The following is a 7488-nucleotide window of genomic DNA, read 5'->3' on the forward strand; positions in this document are numbered from 1 at the left end:
TACACTGCTCTACAACAACTTAGCCCCCAACCTGCACTGGTAAGTGAGGTTGTTCTTCCCCAGATGCAAGACTCTACACTTGCCCTTGTTGAATTTCATCAAGTTTCTCCCTGCTCAACTCTCCATCCTGTTCAGGTCTCCCTGAATGGCAGCACAGCCTTCTGGTGTGTCAGCCACTCCCCTCAGTTTAGTGTCATCAGCAAACCTGCTGACAGTGCCCTCAGTTCCCTCATCCAGGTTGTTGATGAAAATATTGAATCATATTGGTCCTAGTACCAACCCCTTAGGGACTCCACTAGATACAGGCCTCCAACTAGAATGTTCCATTGACTGCAACTCTCTGACTTCTTTCCTTCAACAAGCTCACAATCCACCTCACTACCTAATCGTCCAGACCACACTTCCTCAGTTTAGCTGTGAGGATGCTGTGGGAGATGGTGTCAAGTGCTTTACTGAAATCAAGGTAAACCTTATCCTTGGTATGCCTAGAGACATTGCTGAGGGTAAGTTGTTCCACCACACTTTCAGGGATGAAGGTGAGGCTGACCATTCTGTAGTTAGCCAGGTCCTCCTTCTTCACCCTTTTGAAGACTGGAGTGATATTTGCTATCCTCAGTCCTCAGACACCTCTTCTGTTCCCCATGACTTACCAAGGATGATGGAGAGTGGCCTAGCAATGGTTTCTGCCAGCTCACTCAGCACCCGTTGGTGCATCCCATCTGGCTTCCTACTGCTTCTGTATGGTTTTTAGATCTGTTCTTTCATGAGAAGTCTTGCAAGAATGTGAATTTCTATTAAAACACTTCTTTCTTATGTTTATCAGCCATGCCCTTCTGTTGGTGAATGCAGTTCTTCTTTCTGCCTTTGTATTTTGTCACAAGTATGAAGTAATAAAAAAAACAACTGATGAGGAAAAGGGAATCTTTAAATTTTGTTTTAATGAAACTGACTGGTTTTCCTATCTCTTCCCACTGCAAATGGTATATATAACCTCTTATAACCTTGTTTACTTCTTCTTCTGACAAGTGCTCTCTGCTTTGCCAATCAGCTTCTTTTTAACTGTCTGTTTTTCGATTCTAATGGAAAGTCAGCCTGTTATGTGAAGATCATTAAATCTGTTCTTTCTTATGTATCTTCTTTTTTTCCCCTTGTTTCTTTGACATGAAGAGAACTTTGCAGAAAGCTCTGGAAAAAGTGTCAAAGCTTAAACCAATTTATTCAGTTGTTTATAAAAATTCAAATAAAAAGAATTTATTATATAGAGTAGCTTAAAATTATCTTAATGATAAAGAAATGCATGCAGACACCTCCCCCTCCCAACTTTCTTTAAGATGCTGTAGTCTGTGGACTTGATGATTGCCAAGGTGAATGTTTGCCACCTTCTATGTCATTTTTTTCCCCACTGTTTGATTTTATACAGCTTTTGCAGCTGTTATATTTCTGTATCTTCTCTATCACAGGCATCTTGGGACTCAATATAACACATTGCTCTGCCTGGTCTTAAGAATTCTGATCTACATTATTTTTTTCTGCACTAAGAACAATTTTTAAGTGGCTTTGAATATTAGAGGAATAGCTATATTAATCCAAAATCATATGATTGTTTTCTTCCTAAGTTGTCTCTTTTTGCTTCCTTATCTAAAGTCCATTTCTAGAACTAACTACTCTTTAATAAAATTACATGTAGATGGGAAGGTACACTTAATTATCTTAACACGGACTGCTGTGGGCTCAACCTGGAAAGTTCTGGCATCTCAGCTCATGTTTACTCCAACATAAGCTCAAGTACAAGCTGTCATTTAATACTACAGTCCAACACCACAGGCAGTTTAAGAGGTCTACTGGCTGTTCATGTTACTTGAGACATTTAAAACTCGATCTTGCATACACCAGGGAGTCAATGGGAAAGGTTAATGAAACTCAAGTATCCAGAGATGTAGAAGTAAACATATATAGAAAGATATGCAGGATTAAAGTGTTGCAAGTGCTCAAGTGAGATTTTTGAATGTATATTATATTCTGATTTACTTGCTCTTCTCATTTGCTCTTCTCCCCATGATTTACTTAAATATAATGTATAGTATATACACATGCAAGCTGGAAGTTCTCCAGCAAACTTACACCTATACTCCTTTTTACCTGTAATGCATGTGCTACAAATCACCCCTCTATATCTGATACATTATGATTAGTCAGATCTTTTTCTTCTATAATATTTTAGGCTACACAAGATTAAATAAAAGAGGATTATTTCTCTCTTCTTCACCTAAAGGCTTGTTACACCTCCTTTTTAATTACTCTCTGAAGCAGAAGTGAAACTCTTCCTTTTTCCTTTTTTTTTTTTTTTTTTCCCTTTCTTGAAATGTTTTTCCTGTTCTTCTCAACTTTGATTTCTGGAGATAAATGATAAATGAAGAAATCACTTCTAAGTTCTTCAGAAATAGATTAACGTGCATGTAAAGGACTTCTAAGTCAGTTTCCTCTCTATATAAATAGTGCTACACCTCCTAAAAGCCTGTCTCTTCAAATTAGAGAAGGCTGAACACAGTTGCTTAAGAGCTATTGTAAAACATAAACATATGGGAAAAGTGACTGTGTTGATCTGCGATAAAGAGAGGCCCAGGTGGCTGAGCAAGCAAGTGATCCTTTTTTCTTTTTTTTTTTTTTTTTTTTTCCCTTTCTTGAAATGTTTTTCCTGTTCTTCTCAACTTTGATTTCTGGAGATAAATGATAAATGAAGAAATCACTTCTAAGTTCTTCAGAAATAGATTAACGTGCATGTAAAGGACTTCTAAGTCAGTTTCCTCTCTATATAAATAGTGCTACACCTCCTAAAAGCCTGTCTCTTCAAATTAGAGAAGGCTGAACACAGTTGCTTAAGAGCTATTGTAAAACATAAACATATGGGAAAAGTGACTGTGTTGATCTGCGATAAAGAGAGGCCCAGGTGGCTGAGCAAGCAAGTGACCAAGTGCCAGGATAGATGATGTTGAATTCTTTGTGCCTTGCTTTTAGCAAGGCTCATTGCTAAAAGAAAGTAACTGAAGCAACGAGGAGAGAGATAATTTCAAACCGTGGAAGAAGAGAGCAGAGGGAGGAGCTGGAATGGGAAGCTCATTGAACTGATTGACTACAGCCAATTTTTTGCAGTCATTCCTTTTCAAAGAATGTATCTTCATGAATGCAGGAACCATGACCCCCGTGGTGGGAGGTTTGCAGAGTTTGGTGCCAAGAATTCCCACTCCTGAACAGGAATATCAAAACGTCCCCCTGGTTACCAGGCATGCCTTGAGAAACAGCACAAAATAAACAGGCAAGTCTGTGTATGCTGCCATCAGTGCTTACAGGCATAAATGAAAATTTCAGTGTGAATTACTGAAAGGCTTTTTTTTCCCCCTTTTTTAAAAAAAAAAACAACAAACAAAAACAACTTTTAAAATTATTATTTGGGAATGTATGTGGCATTTCTCCAACTCTGAAGATGATAAGATTTGTTCTTCCCCCTTTCATTATTTAATTAGTAACATGCTCATGCTAGTCTGTTTCTCAGACTCCCACATAGTACTGAAGCATTTGAGGTACAGCTCTGGAAAGAAAAAGTGTGCTCTTTTTGTTTTGTTTTGTTTTGTTTTTTAATGTTCCACTGCAAGTAAAGCCTTCAGTCCAATGAGAGTCTGACTGTCCAATGTAAAAGGTGAATTTATTGAGCTTAATTGGGAGTGACATTTGCTTAATCATCTGAAAATTCTTATGATTTCAATGCCCAGGAGAGGCCAAAAAAAAGGAGAAAGAATATTTCTAAAAGTGTAATGTGTACTTCCATCACTGGCTTGGCCTGCAGTTCCTTTTCTGAGCTGGATATTAAGTGTAATTCATTAGAGCTACTCTAAAAGTTGTTTGCTAAGAAACAGTTCTCCTCCAAACAAGGAAACAATGAACTAAAAAAGGAGTGAGATGGCCTTAGGCAACTGAACCTTCTTCCCCATTTCCACAGCCTGAACTGGAACTTTTTATGTCTGACAATAAAAGTGGAGAGAAGCTGCTCTTGATGCAGTTGTTGCCCTCTTCTTCTCTATCAGCATCATGGTACCGGGGGAAGATGGGCTTCAACACCTCCTGATACCCTGGTGTCTCCCTGACAGCAGTACAGCTGGATTAACAATAATTATGCATTTTTAAACACAGAATATGAACTGTCAATAAGTACACACTCCAACATATTGGCTGTTTCAGATGTTCTTGTCAAAGGCTTAGGGAGTGTACCACACCTTGAATCCTGGTTTAATCTGAGTAGCCCTCTAGTTTGAGGAGAAAAGCCTAGAATATTTGTATTTCATACTCACAGTTATCCCCTGAAGCAATTTTGAAGGCAATGACTATTCAGAACCATTTCAAATCATAAGACATGCCCTAAGAAATAATCCAAATAGATTTTATTAACCATATAGGGTTGAGTTTTTTTATTATCTTCTAGTTCTGGGTCTTCCATATTAGTTCTTGTAATATATTCAATCTCTTTTTCCTTGAGACTGTATATGAAAAAAACCTCTATTTTTAATTGAGCTTGAGATTTCAGCTAATACCCCACCTCTTGAGGTCATGGAAGAAACATTTTTAAATACCATATGACTTAAAGTGAACATGATTTGGGAAAAAAAACAGGACAAGGAAAGGAATGAGTAGCCATCCACTGGAATTCTAGTTCTGTGTTCCAATAGCAATAACAGGACTGTGTGAGCGTCCTCATTACGGTGTGTAATGTGTAGGTTATTTCTTGTTGCATGAAGTTCTGGATTTGTACAGAATAGTGCAGTAGTACTGCTTACTTTCTGCAGAAAATTTTAAAACGGATTCAAACTCAGCTTAAAAAACATACACATATTGAAGGTAGTCAATGCTGCCCTGAAGTTCTGGTGTCCCTACGTATGGGAGGGAGCAGCTGAGAAGGAAGGACTTTTGGTCATGCAGCTAGGGAAGAGATTTGTCTTAGAGAAGAGTTTGAGGCTGAGCATGTTTCAGTTATTTTTACAGCACTGCTACCTGGCATGTATGAAAATGTGTTGTAAATACCTGTATCCTCAGCTGTGTGGTCGGGTGGAGAAGTGCTTCATGGAAGGCTAGAAAGCAATCAACCTACCCATATGAGTAAGTGTTACTCAGAGACAGAGCTGCTGAGCTGAGCCCTTTGGGAGGCAGAAGTCACAATCTGAAAGCTAATGATTCTCTGGAGCAGTATTTGCTTGCTTGAGGTTACAGGACAAATACTCCATGTTTCCCAGGAAACATGCTACCTATGGTGACTAATTCCTGGCTGCAGCTGATCCAGCTACCCAGTCACTGTCACCGCGCTGAAACACGAATGTACTGAGCACAGAAGGGCTCCCATTCTTTAGCAATTGTAATTCAATAGAGACAAAAATAGTCATGCAGGCTCTGAATTCCAGTTACCTTACCAAAATGAAAACAAAACAAAACAAAAGCCCAGTGCCTGTATTTTCCAGTGTGTTGTGTTTGAATCAGAAATGAAACAACAACCTGAGGATGACAAATCTACTTGTCAAGCTAATGTTTGACTGATACTTGATAGCTAGAAGCTGGAGATAAGCTACCTATCTCCAATATTTAAATGTGTGCAGTATCTGAATATCTCAGCAATTGTATATAACATACAAGACTCCTGTTCCGCTCTTGAGACAAAAAGTTCTAAGTTGCCTTATTTTGTCTGTAGGCTTCAACCTGAAGTTAAAAACAGCCTGCAGGTTTCATCCAGCATGTGGATCTGGATCAGCCAGCACTGGCCAGCTCTTGCTGTCACATTCCCAATACATTCAGAATTCAGACTGGAGGTTTTAGTATGGAGATGAAGATCCAACAATGTGTCTGGGTAGTTAAAATTTTGGCTTAAAGTTAAGGTGTAAAGTCTTATTGGGTATCAAAAAATTTTATATATATTTTATATAAGCTTATACAGAGAGCCTCTGGTCAACAAAAGCCAAGTCACCATAAGTAAGCAACTCAAATCTTATTTTACTGTACCTAAACTGAAGCTGCCTCTGCTACATTACACACATTTTCACAGCAGACAAAATACAATGTCTTTTAGGAGCCTTCATGTGAATAAGGAAAAAAGTCAAGACGTGAAAACCAGTTTTTTAATTCTTTCCATTACAGGAGAGTTAAAAATAAATAACAAATACATTAAAATAAAATAAAAAAATAAATAAATATTTTAAAAAAAAGGATTAAACCAGAATAGAAAATTTGGGAACAAAGGATGACCTTCAAGATGATCCTTTCTAACATTTCTTGAGTCTTGTATTCAGCACAATGTGCACCATGCTGCCCTAATTTTCAGTGTAATATCTCAATATATCAAGTATGTCTAGATGACTTGGGGTCACAAATGGCTTACATTGTGTACAAGAGTATTGGACACAAAGTATTCATAGTTGTGTGCAACTGACCCTGAAAATATTCACAGAATGTTGTCAAATAATTCAGTATAATCTAGGATACTGAAAAAAACTTAAGCTTTTCAAAGTAGCAAATATAGGACACAGAAACATATATATTTCGTTATGTTTTCAGATAATCAGTAAACGAGGGTTTAGATATTCAGGATGCTTGTGGATAGCACACAAGACATACTGGAGAACTATGTCTTTTTGAAGAGGCAGCTGGAGGCCAGAGGGGCAAACTGAGGATTTCTAAAGCCTCTGTTTAGGAAATTAAATACTAACAATAGTTGCAGTCAGGACTGTCTCCTTTGCTTTCAGTTATATGTAAATTTTTTGTTTTTGATCCATTTCCTGCGGGTATTTTTAAACAGATTTTTCTTCCTTATAGCACCATGGAATAACAGCATGTATATCTAGAAAGAAAAGGGTATTTCCAAATATTTTTAATTACATCATATTTACTGAGTTATGTTTAGCCAGAAAGTGACTAAGCCTTTTTCAGTTTGACAAAGTAAAATATTTTCATGGTTATGTGATTTGCTTTAATACTTTTTTCACATCTTGTTATATTATTCTTAAGATATTAAAATTAAACTAGGAGGTATGGAGCCTCAAAGTTTGATTTTATTAGGTTTAGTTGTTTTTTTGCCCATCCTTTTTAGTTACATCTAACTTTATTGACAGTTTATATCAATAATCTGTAGTGTTTACAGTTCAGCATTGGAGTGGCAACCAAATAATCAAGAAAAAGAAACAGAAGTAATACAAATAGAAATGAAAATTCAGATCCTACATTCTTGCAGCTGTTCCATGAAACTGCTGGAGAAGACGTCTTCTGATTTGTGGATGGACCCAATAGGCTAATATTAATTGAATCAAGAATTTACATGTTATGAGAAGACACACACAAGAGAGAAATTATATTTCTCCATTCTGGAAAAAGAAAATTATGGCTTTGCCTAGAGTAGGCTCAAAGAGAGGACATGAATATGGTAGGAGGAATGTAAACTCCGTAACTCACTCCTGAGTG

Source organism: Chaetura pelagica, unplaced genomic scaffold (assembly GCF_000747805.2).
Source record: "Chaetura pelagica isolate M959 unplaced genomic scaffold, ChaPel_1.0 scaffold57, whole genome shotgun sequence".
Classification (NCBI taxonomy): domain Eukaryota; kingdom Metazoa; phylum Chordata; class Aves; order Apodiformes; family Apodidae; genus Chaetura; species Chaetura pelagica.